This window comes from Orcinus orca, chromosome 15 (genome assembly GCF_937001465.1).
Source record: "Orcinus orca chromosome 15, mOrcOrc1.1, whole genome shotgun sequence".
NCBI classification, from domain to species: Eukaryota; Metazoa; Chordata; class Mammalia; order Artiodactyla; family Delphinidae; genus Orcinus; species Orcinus orca.
In genome coordinates this window covers 43,485,140-43,499,964 of record NC_064573.1, presented here as the reverse complement: position 1 = coordinate 43,499,964, position 14,825 = coordinate 43,485,140, and the positions used below count along the sequence as shown (strand labels likewise).

Genomic DNA, 14,825 nt, shown 5'->3' with positions numbered 1-14,825 from the left:
TCATCCAAGACCTTCCTTTGTCACAGTTAAAGCCAACCACTGACCTTCTTGTAACATACCTCCTAAATTGGACTCCTGGACGTCTGAGATTTCTCTCTTCCCTTCCCACCATAAAAACCAGAGTTCGTGGTAAGAAAAGAAAAAGAATAGGATAAAATGTATGTTTTGGTTTGAAGTATACTTAAACTAGATGAATTATAGGAGTACTTAACCTGGAAGATTAAAATATAAAAGAGGTATGCTTGCAGCTCTTCAGAAAGCAATGACAGGGCATTCTGAATCTCCTGCACCTCTTTTCAATTATGGCTTAAACCAGGGAATTCTGACCACAAAGGAGAAACTTGTCTGTTCCATTTCATTTGGTTTGTCTCCACAGGGATGTGTGGAGAAAACTTGTTTGAAAAGCCAGCCGTGATACATTTCAGCTCTTGAAAACATGTACAGTCCTAATACCATTATACACAGAGCCAAAATTATTATAATATTGACCATATACTTAAATTCAAAAGTATTGTCAAACAGTACCCGCGTTACATTCTATGTATTAGTCCCATGCTCTATTTTATTACTGAATGACACATAATGAGCTGTTCTGTTATCTCCATGTATATAAAATTTATCATTGAATCTTTGCTTGTAAAATAATCCTGGGTCATCAGCATGAGACTATGGTTGACATCGTTCTGTTTCCATAATTTTTTAAACCTCATGTTTTTTCCAGCAATGCTTTCATAAACACACCTCATCCTATTAATGAAGATATCATGATCTCTAGCGTGAAGCTTTCCAGAGGAAGAGAAGCAAGCTAGTTTCAGGTTTAAGAAATCTACTCAGGCTGTCATCATACCCCTTGACAATAGGACATTTCCAAACTCTTGCCTACCCCTCAACCTTTAATGCCTAAGGGTAGCTCATGTTTTTCCACATTCCAGAAAAGGGGAGAAGAGCAATTTGAAAAGAATTCGCCTTAGATATTTATTTTCATCTTTCACATTACGTAACTGATTGAGGCTACTAAGATGGTGATTTGTTTGTTTCATTGTGATTCTTTAAACAAAGAAATGAATTATAAACTCTAAACAAGGGGCCCAATTAATTTAATAGATTTAAATTAGACTATATGGCTTCTGAAATAGATTCTTCTATACTACAGTCTTGAAACAACAGGTATAAATTTGAAGAGACAATGAAATATGGGAAGATGAAATTTTTAAGTATGTCTTTTGGCTGTGAAGATGATTTTGCTGACTTGAACTGGTTTTCCATTCTGCTACAGTAAAGAGTGCACCGGACCAAAAGTCAGGACCAAGTTCCTTTGTGTCTTGGGCCACTCATGTAACCTTAGCGCTCAGCACGCCTGTTTGTTAAGTAAGATAATTAAAGTAATACTAGATGCTGTCTACGGCACCTTCCACATCTAAAGTTAAACTACTTAGACTCCTTGTGGCTTATTTTTGAGAAGTTGGCTGGAAATAGGTGTTCCTTTCCAAGTAGAAAGTCAGAACCAGAGTTGTCCTTAAAAAACTGAACAAACAGCAAGGCACTTGGAGCACATCTCTGCAACCTAGCTTCACAGTTTTCTAATTTCAGAAACCGGAAACTGAACATATTAATGGCAACAAAAAAATACCACTTACTGATATGTACACAGGGACAGCTCTCTTTGAGCTGCGTGATTCCACTGTTGAAGCCTGGGGAGAAGGGTCCATGTGGACACGTGATCTTTAGGGTGCCTCTATCTTGGCATGGCCAATGACACAGAATGGAACCTCAAAGCAAAGGAAACAGACCTAAGGGGGGAAAAATGAGGTTGAAGAACGTTGTCTAGTTACTTTACAGGTGAAAGTGAAGAGGAAAACATCAGATAACCATAATAAAATGAGCACAATTAGCCTATTTACCTCTCAGAGTTGTTACAAGATTAAATGATGCAGAATAAAACCTAGCATATTCTAAGCGCTCCATGAATGTTGGTTAATATGGGTATCCCTCTTCTGCCCACTGCTACCATACCTTTACAACCCACTCATCGCCCACCAGGCTTCATGCTCATGACAGTTCCCTAGTTCCTGTTCTTCCTCTTTGCTCAGGTACTGGTCTAGGGCTGAACCCCAGTGTTAATTCACTCACCACTCCCAAATCCTTCAGGCTTTGTCCCCCCAACACGCCCCCCAGACCTCATCTGATTCAGAAGGATTAACTATGCAATACCAAAATGAGATGCCGCAGCTCGCGCTGGTTTTGTACTTACTGAAAATTGGGACCAATTTGTTTTCAACATTTAACAAACATTTATTGAATGTCTACCCTGTATTCCCATAGCCCTCTTGGCATGCATTCCTAGTATTGCAGTTAACATACTGAATAGAAATTCTGTCCACTTTTTCTATTTCTCATTTTACACTGTGAGCTTCTTAGGGCAAGGACCATCAGAATTCTTATATGATGGGAGAAAAGCTTTTTAAGTGCTGCCTTGTTCGATAAATAAAATATTTATTTTTTAATGCTGCCATATTTCTTTGAAGTTCTCTTCAAAATTGTCCTCAATAAAAGAGTGTACTAATCAAATTCAACTTCCATTACCTTTCAAAATATATTTTTGAAATAAATAAGGGGTAGAGTGTGAAATAAACAATCAGTCCGTTCTTATCGAAGTACTTTCACTTAAAAGACCCTCAATTAAAAAACAAGCCAATGAATGAATTCTGAGGCAGTTGTGTTGAACATGACCGTGTCTGCTCTTGCCTTTATTAGAATGCCATTGACATGTGCCACTCTGGAGTGCTGTGAGCAAATATATCCTTAAAACCACAGAATTTTCAATTATTTGCTTTACTAACTAACTAGTTTGACAAGTATTTATTCAGTACCAACTATGTCTCAGGCATTTTCTCAGCCCTGGGAATGCTGTGGTGAGCAAAACAGAAAGGGCATGTGCTGGAAGGAAACGCCTAAGGAAGTACAATTGGGCTGAACAAGTACTCTCCACCTGCTATTCACCTCATGCGGACTCTTTTGTGAAAGAAAAGACTAATCTCAAGTTAAGTGCAAAATGATATATAAAGAGTGTTCTATAAGAATGAAAAATCACCAACTAAAATTCATGTGTTAAATTCTGAAACGGACCTAGGGACAGGAAACTCACTGTTTTGTGAGATCACTTCACTTAGAACATATTTGCTCTTGGCTTCTTTGACAGTCACGTCTCCTGTTTTTCCTGCTTTCTCCTTCCCTTGCTGGCTGGGTCTGTGCATTCTCCTCGCCTGGATTCCTCTGCTCGACCTGACTTCTAAATATTGCCACACACAGACACATTTGCACTTTTTCAGATCTGTACTCGAGAGGCTCCTTCTACCATGGGTGTTTTGTATATGGTCTTCCCTTACCTGGAACTTTCTTCTGTCTCTGGCCTGGCCCATCCAATAAATAGCAACTTTTATTTTCTCTCCCACCAGGTCAAATCCCTCTCTGATCAGGTCAAATCTTCCTCATTAAAAAACTGCCTGGGGGCTTCCCTGGTGGCTCAGTGGTTGAGAGTCCGCCTGCCGATGCAGGGGACACGGGTTCGTGCCCCGGTCTGGGAAGATCCCACATGCCGCGGAGCGGCTGGGCCCGTGAGCCATGGCCGCTGAGCCTGTGCGTCTGGAGACTGTGCTCCGCAACGGGAGAGGCCACAACAGTGAGAGGCCCGCGTACTGCAAAAAAACAAACAAAAAAACAACTGCCTGTTCTTTAGAGCACTTGTCACAATTACAATGTTAAATTTGAGTAATTATTTGATTAATATTTGCTTTTCACCAAAGACCATACATTTTCATGACTGCACTTGACCTTTTTTGGTTCTCCCTGTATCCCTGGCACTAACCAGCATGAATCCTGGCACATTGTAGATGCCTAATAAATAATTGTTGAATGAGTGAGTAAATGAATAAATGAATGAATGACTCCTGGGAGGTTTTTTTGGTAAGTAATTCTTTGTTTTTCTAATTTTAATGTTTATTGGCCTACTAAAATGATGTCTTGAGTCAAATTTAGCAGGGTGAGTGTTCCTAATCTGGTCTCAAACATAATGGACATGTATTAGTATATTTGTTAAAATGTGAGCTGGGCCTACCAAGAATTTCTAGTATGGTTTTTGCACAAGAACAGACAAATAGGCTAAAGGGTTTTAAAATTCAGAAAGAGACCAGTGCAGAAATAGGAACTTAATATATGATAAAAGTGTGGACAGCACACACCATTGAAAAAAGAAGAAATTATTTAGTGGTGTCGTTAGGAAAACTGATTCTTTATTAGAGAAAAACAGAACCGATTCCCTACTTACCGTCATGTACAGAGTGGACTCCAGATGGGATAAACTTCCTGTGGTGACAAAGATATAAGTTAATGGAAGACAATATAGAACATCTATATGACCCAGGGGTAGAGAAAGATTTTTAAAATAACGCCCAAAAAGCATATACCATAAAGAAAATTTTAAAAGATACATTTGATTACATTAAAATTCAGGCTTTCTATTCAACAAAGGACACCATGAATAAAGATAATAGGTGATAGATTGGGAGAATACATTAGTTATGACTAAAACAGACAAGGGAATAATATCTAGAATGTGCAAAGAATTCTTACACATGACAGGAACCACAATAGAAAAAAATGGGCAAAGGGTGTGACCAGGCATTTTACAATAAAGGAATCCCAAAGCCTACAACGCATATTTTAAGAAACCAGAGAAGTGCATTTTAAAATCATAAAATATCCTTTACACCTGTTGGACTGACAAAAATTAGGAAGCTGATGCTTCCTTGTCAAAGTGACTCCCTGATTAAATCAAACTCTCCACCCTCCCAACTGCTACTCAAACCTCCCAAACACCCTCCTTTATCCTTAGTTTCCTTTACTGACTTAGCTTTCAATTTCACATACAAAATAGCTTTCAATTTCACATACAAAATAGCTTTCAACTTCACATACAAAATATCAAGGAATACTACAAGCTTCCCCACACCTACCCACCTGTCTGCATCTGTGCCATATTTATTATATATGGGCTTTTCTTCTATACTGTAGAAGAACTGCCTCTGTTCATGGCTAAGGTCAGCTTGTACACTTGGGCATTAATTCCCATCTCCTCCCACCTCCTTGAGAACATTGCTCTAGCAATTCTGTTCCTTCTCTCCTATGTCATCATTTAATCCATCTCTATCTTCCCCAAGTGTATATAAACAAAACAAATTCCTAATTACAACATTGATTTTTAATTACAGGCATGGAAATGTAATTGCAGTTCATAGAGACAATTCTATGTAACTCACTCCAAAGAAAATAATAGCAAGGAAAGTAATAGTAATTTATTTAAATGTGGGTAATTTTTTCATCTATTCGATTTGGGGAAGCCAGCTAAAAAATATAGATATAGAGATAGATAGATGATAGATACATAGAGCTATAGATCTATATAGATATCTCGATGAAGATTAAAATGTGGTTACCAGGGGGCCTGGGAGGTAGGGAAATAGGGAAATCTGGTCAAAGGGTGCAAGCCTACTTAAGTATATGAGTTGATGGATGTGTCAATTAACTTAATTCTAATAATCATGTCATAAAATATACAGATATTAAATCATCACATTGTACACTTTATGCACACCAGTTTTGTCAATAATACCTCAATAAAACTGAAAACAAAAACAAATCCAGTCATTCCCCAAACATTTACCTGGCCAGCTACCATGTTAGTGTTCTTAGCCTACGCCAGCCCCGGGTCCAGTCCCAGCAGAGTGGGCTTTCTAGGAAACACAGTCCAAAATAAAGAAAACCTGTTCAAGTACTTCAAACCTTTTCCAGTGTTGAGGCTCAGGGCAGGCCATCCCCAAATATGCCACGATGGCGTAGTGATTATTTTGAGTTAAAGTTATTGAAGAAATGGCCCATGCGAGAGGGACACTCTAACCCTCCTTTCTGTCTCCCTGAAAGCAGGAAATAAATCTCCTGTGAAAGGTGCCCTCCTGCATCTGGAGGTAGAAGGACACCCCTATCTCCAGAGACAGGGAATTCGGGCTGAGGTCCTGTATAAACCAACCTTGTTACTGCTTTAATTTACCACCCAAGCCCAAATTCTGTTTAGATTCTTTACTCATTAAGCACCCAAAACCGAAGTTTCTTTGTCCTGTCAATTCCTCACAAATTTATTGTTTCTTTGCCTAAAAAGTATAAAAGCTGCCTGCTTTGGCCACTGCTTAGGTCCATTTCTATGACACTTCTGTGCATACAAATTAAAATATGTTTCTCTTTCTCCTGTTAATCTGTCATGTGTCAATTTTTTTTTTTTTTTTTTTTTTTTTTTTTGCGGTACGCGGGCCTCTCACTGTTGTGGCCTCTCCCGTTGCGGAGCACAGGGTCCGGACGCGCAGGCTCAGCGGCCATGGCTCACGGGCCCAGCCACTCCGCGGCATGTGGGATCCTCCCGGACCGGGGCACGAACCCGCGTCCCCTGCATCGGCAGGCGGACTCTCAACCACTGCGCCACCAGGGAAGCCCCATGTGTCAATTTTGTTATTAGTCTGGCACAAGAACTCAAGAGGGTGAAGTGGAAATTGCCTTCTCCCTGATGCTAGCCTTTTCAGGGGGTATTCTTAATACCTAGTAACCTTCTTAAAAATGCTTTCGTCCCATGGCTAACATTCTGAGTGCCCTTTATACAGTTTGCTGCTGTTTCCCGAAAATTTAAAGGTACCTTTTTCCTACTTCTCACTTTCTACTCCTCAACAGCAACAACCATCGCCACATAAATAAAATAAACCTTCACATCACATCAGTCTCCAGCTTCATTGCTGTGTTTAATCCCTCATCTCTCATCTGGACCACCTTCACTGGTCTTCCAGCTCTACAACCCCTCCAATCCAACCTCCCTAAGAGTGGTTTTAAATTTGTGTTGTTTGGAACTTTAGTAGATCTTGTTTTTTGCTTGTTTCGTTTTGCTTTTGGTTGGTTGTTTTGGCTTTGTTTGGCCTGGGAAGCCTTACTTCCGCTCCATCTAGAATGTCTTCTGCTTTGCTCAGGGAGCCTTCCCTACTTCCCCATGGAGGGGAAGCACTTTGAGTCTTCTGCAGCTTTCATATCTGCCTCTGTAATTGGTTATCTGACCAAAGTGTTGTAATTATTTCATTTATAAATCTGTCTCCTCTGGAGTGCATTAACCTTCTATTCTTTATATACTCAAATAATTGCAGAATTCTGGGTTTGATTTATGTTTGGACAAAGAGTGTACAGTATTGTTAGTAACAAAGGTAGGAACAGCAAGAAAGTGCTAGTTTGTGCAGGAGTTAAATAATTTGCTTTTGAAGGTACTGAGTTTGAGATTTCTGTGAGCCATCAGGCTGGAATAATTAGTAAGCAATATGGATGTGGAATTCAAAAGAGACATCCAATCTGAAGACGCAAACTCGATCATTATCAGGATATGAATAGTTAGGGCAACTCCAAATGAAAGCCATCTATCTGTTTAACCCATTGATTCTGCTGTGGAGAGAATGGCTCTAATGTGAGGAAGACTGTGTGTCTTCCACCTTCCCACAGAAATGTACCAGCTGAAGATTGAAATTTACATTGTAGAAGGATGTATGTAAAATATTTAACACAGATTCATAGGAAGTATTTTTTCTTTTAGGATTGATAAGCTAAAAACACTTTCCATTGTAGTATGGACCTGAGAAGGCCATTTCAGGAGAAATGTTCAGGGGGTAATCACTGGTCAGCCTTACCTTTAAATCCTTGCCCTATGAAAACCTAGCAGTCTGATTTTGTTTAAGTCACCTAACCTCTCCCAGCCTCAGTTTTCTTACTGGGAAAAGGAATAATAAACACCTAAACTTGGAAGTATGTTATTAATATTTTCAATGAGATAACATTTGTGATAGTATCCTGTAATGCTTGCACATAGTAGGTGCTCAGTAAATGTCTTCAACAAGCATTTACTGAGTTTCCTCCATGTTCCAGACACTGTTTTAAGCACAAAGATCTCTGCCCTCATGGAGCTTACACTCAGATGTGGGGAGGGGAGAGAAAACAATGAACATAATGAAGAAACAAATTATATTGTACACCAAATGGCAAAATAATCCATTTTATATTGAAAATTCATGTAGTGTAAGTAGTCATAGCCTTTAACACCTGCAGGGTCCAGGAAAGTAATCAAAATAAATAAGTTAGGTTGGTTGAAAAGAGCAGCCCTTTTTATTATTCTGCTTTTGTGAAGGTAAGAGCACAAAAAATACATCTCTTTTCCTTCCTACATCTACCTTCAGAAAACAATAGTACAAGTATCATGATAAATGGCAATTGACAGCCTTCTTATCTGAGATATAAATGGCAAGCCTCTTAGGGCTCTGGCACTGGCAGAGACCCTGGGAAAGTCACTTGTCACTTCCAAGCAATTGGTGGTCTTTGGGAATGTGGACTCCGTGTTGCCAGACCCGCCAATTTTTCAAGCAAAGTCACAAATTTGCATTTGGGGTGAAATATCCTGATTTTTAATATAGCAGTTTATTTATAATTTTTTCAACTGTAAAATCTTCTCCTCTCCTCCCCCCAAACCCCCCAAAATTTGCGGACCACATATGGTTTAAGGAAGTAATCAGGTTTAAATCTCTGAAAAAAACTGAGGTTTTATTTATGTCACTTTAAAAATAAGCTTTAGCTCTGCAGTATTTTGTAAAACTTGGCATGTGAAAGAGTGTGAGCCACTCAAACTACTACATAGTCCACTATTTTTTTTAATTGGAGTGTAGTTGCTTTAGAATGTTGTGTTAGTTTCTGCTGTACAGTGAAGTGAATCAGCTATATGTACACATATATCTCTTCCCTCTTAGACCTCCCTCCCACCCCCATCCCACCCATCTATGTCATCACAGAGCACTGAGCTGACTCCCTGTGTGATACAGCAGGTTCCCACTGGCTATTTATTTTACACATGGTAGTGTATATATGTCAATCCTAATCTCCCAATTCATCCCACCCTCCCCTTCTACCCGCCGCCCCCCCCCCCGTCCACATGTCTGTTCTCTATGTCTGCGTCTCTATTCCTGCCCTGCAAATCATTATATAAGGAATAAATATTTTGCTAAGAATCTTACTAACCTGGGGCAGGAAACACTGGTTAAGAATAAGAAACAATATTTCTCCTGCATATTTGCCCCCAGATTACCTCCTATCATTATTAAACGTCTTCCTTGGTTACAGTGCCCTGATTTTGTTCAGCTGATAAACCACATTTCTCACTCTCTCTTGCAGCTAGGGATGGACAAGTGACTAAGTTCTCCCAAGGGTATGTAGGCAGGAGTTGTTGGAGGGAGCTTCTGGAAACGCTCCCTAAAAAGAAAGTCTTCCTCCTTCCTCTTTTTTTCTGCCTCAGACTCAGATGTGATAGCTGGAGTTGCATGAGCCATCTTGTGATTGTGAAGCAATTTGTACAAAGGATGGTTGAGCAGAAAAAGTGAAGGCTCCTGGGACATTGATGATATTAAGAAGCCCCTGTAGGGCTTCCCTGGTGGCACAGTGGTTGAGAGTCCGCCTGCCGATGCAGGGTACATGGGTTCATGTCCCGGTCTGGGAGGATCCCACATGCCGCGGAGTGGCTGGGCCTGTGAGCCATGGCCACTGAGCCTGCGCATCCGGAGCCTGTGCTCTGCAACGGGAGAGGCCACGGCAGTGAAAGGCCCGCGTACCGAAAAAAATAAAAAATTTAAAAAAATAAAGAAGCCCCTGTAAGTCCAAGACTCTGAACTTGTTTTACATTAGTGAAAATGAACTTTTGCCTATTTAAACCACTTTATAAGAAATTGATTCTTTACAAGAAATTGATTACATTAAGAGATAATTAAGAGGTAGAGCGAACTGGTTGTAGTTCTATGTGGGATGTTGGATGGAGGAGGGCAGAGGGGGAAGAGTCAAGGGTGATGCCCAGGGTTCTGGCTTTGGCTACTGGGCGACAATGTGCCCTGAGCAGGCAGGATCAGGTGGTTCATGATGTCTAAATAAATAAATAAGCCACTTTATTTCTGTTACCAAGTAGTCTAATACAAGTCCTGAGATCATTTTTAAAATACCTTTTTATATAGCCTCTAATGTGGAAGAGCAGAATTCCAACTAAGTTAATAGGCATGTGGAATCACCATTTGTCATACAGCAAACCCATAAAATTGTCTTGTCACCTGCTGAAACCTCCTCAACTTCCTGTGTTTGTTAAAATCACCTTTACTCATTTTGAAGTCTAGTTGAATTGGCATAAGAAATATTTTAGACTGTGATGTAATTTGTTGGATTAATTAATAGGAAAATAAATTGTATTTGCTTTTATTTACCTATATATTAATTAACTGAAAAATGAGATTATGTCTCAAGCTATTAGAATGCAACCAAACATCGAATCCCTCAGACTTAAGGGAACACATCCATTTGATCACACAATTTATAGGGACAGAGACTGAAGCAGTGGAAATAGTATGCTAAATCTTAAAAGGTGTGTTTTAAAATTAGGGAAGATGTTTTCATTGAAGTTTTTAATTTAATGCATCAATTAAATACTAAATGCCATGTATATATATATACTATTGACACACAAAACAAACAAACAAAAACTCTTGTCAAGCACAGGTGTAAGGGAGAGCACAGTGATGACTGAAACATAATCGCTGCATTGAAGAACGTCAGTTTGGCTTATAAAACCAACAAATAAAATCCTTTTTATAGTTGAGGGGATTGAAGTAAATGAGCTTCAATGACTTGTTAAAGATCATACAACAGGTTAATAGCAAAGTCCAGACTGCCTCACTCCTAGACCCATGCCTTCTGACAAAGTCAGTCTTCTGACTTCAGGGAGAACAGAAAAGAGTATTTTCAAGAGAAGAAAAGGTACACCTTTTTGACTTCCATTAAATAATTAATACTTCATTTTGCCTTGAGACTGTTTAGAGGACACAGAAGTATCTTCAAGAACAACCATTTTTGAAATCTTAGCCAAAAAAAAAATGAGTTCCCAAGGCAGATTAAGTTGATTGAATCATGACTTAAGTAAAACAATTATTTCCATCCAGTCTCTGTTCTCTCCCTATATCAGATTAGACTAGCTACATTTAACAGAAAATCTAAAATTTCATTGCTTAAACACAGAAAGGTTTAGTCACTCAAGTGGACAGGTCCAGAGGCAGGAAGACCAGGGCAGGTTTGGAGACTCCACAAAGTCACAAGTGATTTAGGCTCCTTCTATCTTGATGCTCCACCATTCTCAACAAATGGCTCATGGATTCCAATCTGAAGCATCATAATATGGCTGCTTGAGCACCAGCCATCACATCTGTGTTCTAGAAGTCATGAAATTCAATTGAGGGATGCAAAAAACAAAATAAAACAAAATAAAAACAAACAAAAAAACCTAAAAACATCTTCCAGCTGAATCAGCTCCTTTAAAACACCTACTCAGAAATTTCATACACAGCAATTCACTTGCTTCTCATTGACCACAATCTAGGACACGTCACACTTAGTTCAAGGGATTGGGAAATACTGGTCTCTTAGTGAGGCCCATAGCCATTCTGAATGAAATCAAGGTCCATCTCTAAGAAAGAGTTAGGTTAGGGGATAGTTGGTAAACAACCAGAAGTCTCTGTCACAACTGTCACAAAATATCAAGGGACATGTGTTTGTCAGTGGCAAGTGTCCCCTTGATATTTAACTTCAAGTGTATTTAATATTAAAATATCAATACCAAATTCATATTTGATTTTAATAATTATTTGTTATCTATTTAATATTAATGACACATAAATATTAGATTAAAATATTAAGATTAAAATAACTGAAAATTTGTCTTGATTTCCTTCTGCCTGATTTCCCAGTCTGAAATGAAAAGAAATAATCGTGACAGAATATGGTTACTCAGTAAAACACAACTGGTTCTGACAGCTTCCTAGCCACACCTATGATATTCAAAGTCAGCTACACCCAGAAAAATAAAAGCTTAAAAACATACATGGTGATGAACTGGCTCAGTAAGAAAAGAATACATCAAGTCATCTATTTGCCAAAATGATCTCAGGATACTGCGAGTGCGTTGCTTAAACTATCCAGGTTATTCAGGTTGGTTTTTAAACATAATTTAGTAAATTTGTTGGATAGACCCTGACCAAAAATAATGTCAAAATGTGATTTTTTTCCCCTCAATTATGGGTTGGCAAAATATATTCACTAAGTAAAGTGGCAGTGAGTATGCCATGTACCTAAATTTGGTTACCCTATGTGCCACTGTATACCCTCCAATATATGCAACCATAGGGTACAAAGTATACAGAGAGTCAGTTACAGTTATTCAGGTACAGAAGAACACAGAGTAGGGTGGGAGATTCTGCTGTGTGGGTGGACAAAAGAGATGTGGCCTTGAATTGGGGTCACCAGGTGAGCCGGGACAAATTTCCTTACCATTTGGCAGCCGTAGACCTGCTGCCTGAGACTACCAGTGTACTCACTCTAATTGGCTAATTGTGTTGTTCATCTATTAGTTTTTGCAGGTTCTAACCAAGGGATCATCTATACAGTGCTTGTCAAATTTCACATACAAAGGGATCTCTGGGACAGCTTGTTGAAGTGCAGATTCTGATTCACTAGGTCTGGGGTGGGGCCTGAATCCACTTTCTTCACCTGCTGTCAGGTGTTATGAACAGCACTGAGTAGCAAAGACCTAGTACAGAGGTGAACTTGTACACTGGGAACACCTGCAAGGCCTCCCCCACCGAGTTTTTTATTCAGTGGGTCTGAGAAAAGACCCAAGAATTAGCCTTTCTGGCACATTCCCAGGTGATGCTGATGCTTCTGGTCCAGGAATCACACTTCAAGAACCACTGATTTAGAATTTCATTATGGATCTCAAAGAGGTGAGAAATATGGTGAATGTAGAATAGTAACCTAGCTCTCTTACAGAATGCCTACTATGGACGAAAGGTCTTTGTGAAGTTGGATTTTAAATTTTATGTAAATGAACCATATAAATGTCATCCACTCTTAATTCCTAAGCTTTCTACATATTTTAAGAGAGACAAAGTCAAAATAAGAAAATTCTTTCATTTCCACTTTGGATTAGAGGGTTCCTTTTAGTTTTTCTTGAACTATACGTGGCAGAAAATAATTCTATGTGAATTTTTGGTATGAATTCTAGGTAAAAATTCAGGTATCTCAAAGGAAGCCTTGAAATTTCCTTTTAAGAATAATTCCATGTTATAGCATTTAATGGTCCCTAAACATGGACAAATAAAAACACTCCACAATTACAGGTATTCATTGTTGCACTCTGACAACTAAATTTTTAAAAATTTGAAATCTTATGTATCTCAGACCAAATATGGAGGAAGGTCACACTTATTTTTAATTGTTTTTTTCTCTAAAGTTAGTAAATAAACAAAGTCTAACTCCGTAGATTGATTTTATAAAGGACATTTTATTCCTATCAATCAAAAAACTTTAAGTAAAGATTTTAAAATAATTTGATCTATCCACATGAAATGCATATAATAAATATACTTTGCACATAACATTTCTTACACAATTATTCTATCTATATATTTGAAAGTGGTTATTATTTTATTGGTAGTGGCAAGGATTTGAGATCAAGTGTGGTTTTTATTTTTTATGCAACACTATCCTTTCAAAGAGTTTTTTAAAACTATGCTCACTTAAATTTACTGGGCCCTACAAAGTATACAAGGATCCATCCATTCTTTTTTTTTTTTTTTTAATTTTTATTGGCGTGTAGTTGCTTTATCCATTCTTAGTAGTGCTTTCTCCTGCTATATGTAGTACTCTTTTCTTTAACCTAATTATGTAGAAAGACAAAGGCAGTTTCTGCAATGTTCCTTCACATTTATTAGAAAAGCAGATAAAAGAGACCAGAAACATGTAGCAATATACATAATTTGTTTCATTGCCCTAATCTAATTGAGGATTTTCAACTAGTACAGGACTTTTATAACTAACACACACCAAAATGGAGTTAGCTTTTCCTCTATGATAATAAAAATCCTCAACTCTAGAACATCTATTGTGAACATTTTCCAAATAACATAGCATATTCCATTTTCTACGAGTAAACATATGCATAGATATCAAATTTTACAAAATAGGGCTTTCCTGGTGGCGCAGTGGTTGAGAGTCTGCCTGCCGATGCAGGGGACACGGGTTCGTGCCCCGGTCCAGGAAGATCCCACATGCCGCGGAGCAGCTAGGCTAGGCCCGTGAGTCATGGCTGCTGAGCCTGCGTGTCCGGAGCCTGTGCTCTGCAACGGGAGAGGCCACAACAGTGAGAGGCCCGCGTAACGCAAAAAGAAAAAAAAAAAAATTTTACAAAATATTTTTAATAAACCTAGGAGGAATTAAAAGCTCAGCAAAGTTAAGGAAGTATTTAACAAAGCTCATTTATAACAATTATATCAATTTTCATCTGTCTTGGTGTTTCCATGGAATTTTTTCACATGAAATAGTTTGAGATCTTGATCAAGATAGGAAAGTTTAACTGTACATTTTCCCTAGCTATAGATTTAATTCTTGAAAACAATTCAGAATGATTAACTTACTGACAATTAATTAACAGACAATTAACTTACATGAAATAATCCATCAAATACAATGTTCTATTAACAAACTAAATTTGTAAACAGTTCAGCAGAGTTTCATAAATTTCATCAATCATACAATTAACATTTAATTTTGAGTGTAAATAAAGAATGACTTTGAATTTCCTAAATAAACCCAAAGGCATCATAGTTCCTCTGTGAGATAAA

General features: G+C 38.3%; 1 long non-coding RNA gene across 1 annotated transcript; it reads right to left on the bottom strand.

Moving 5' to 3' along the window:
- Positions 1–300: 300 nt before the first annotated feature.
- On the bottom strand, positions 301–5,118 carry LOC117202822 (uncharacterized). The gene is made up of 3 exons (XR_004485297.2): positions 5,017–5,118; positions 4,325–4,362; positions 301–1,790 (listed from the first exon to the last, which is right to left on the bottom strand). It is a non-coding gene; the product is annotated as an uncharacterized LOC117202822 (long non-coding RNA).
- Positions 5,119–14,825: the final 9,707 nt, after the last annotated feature.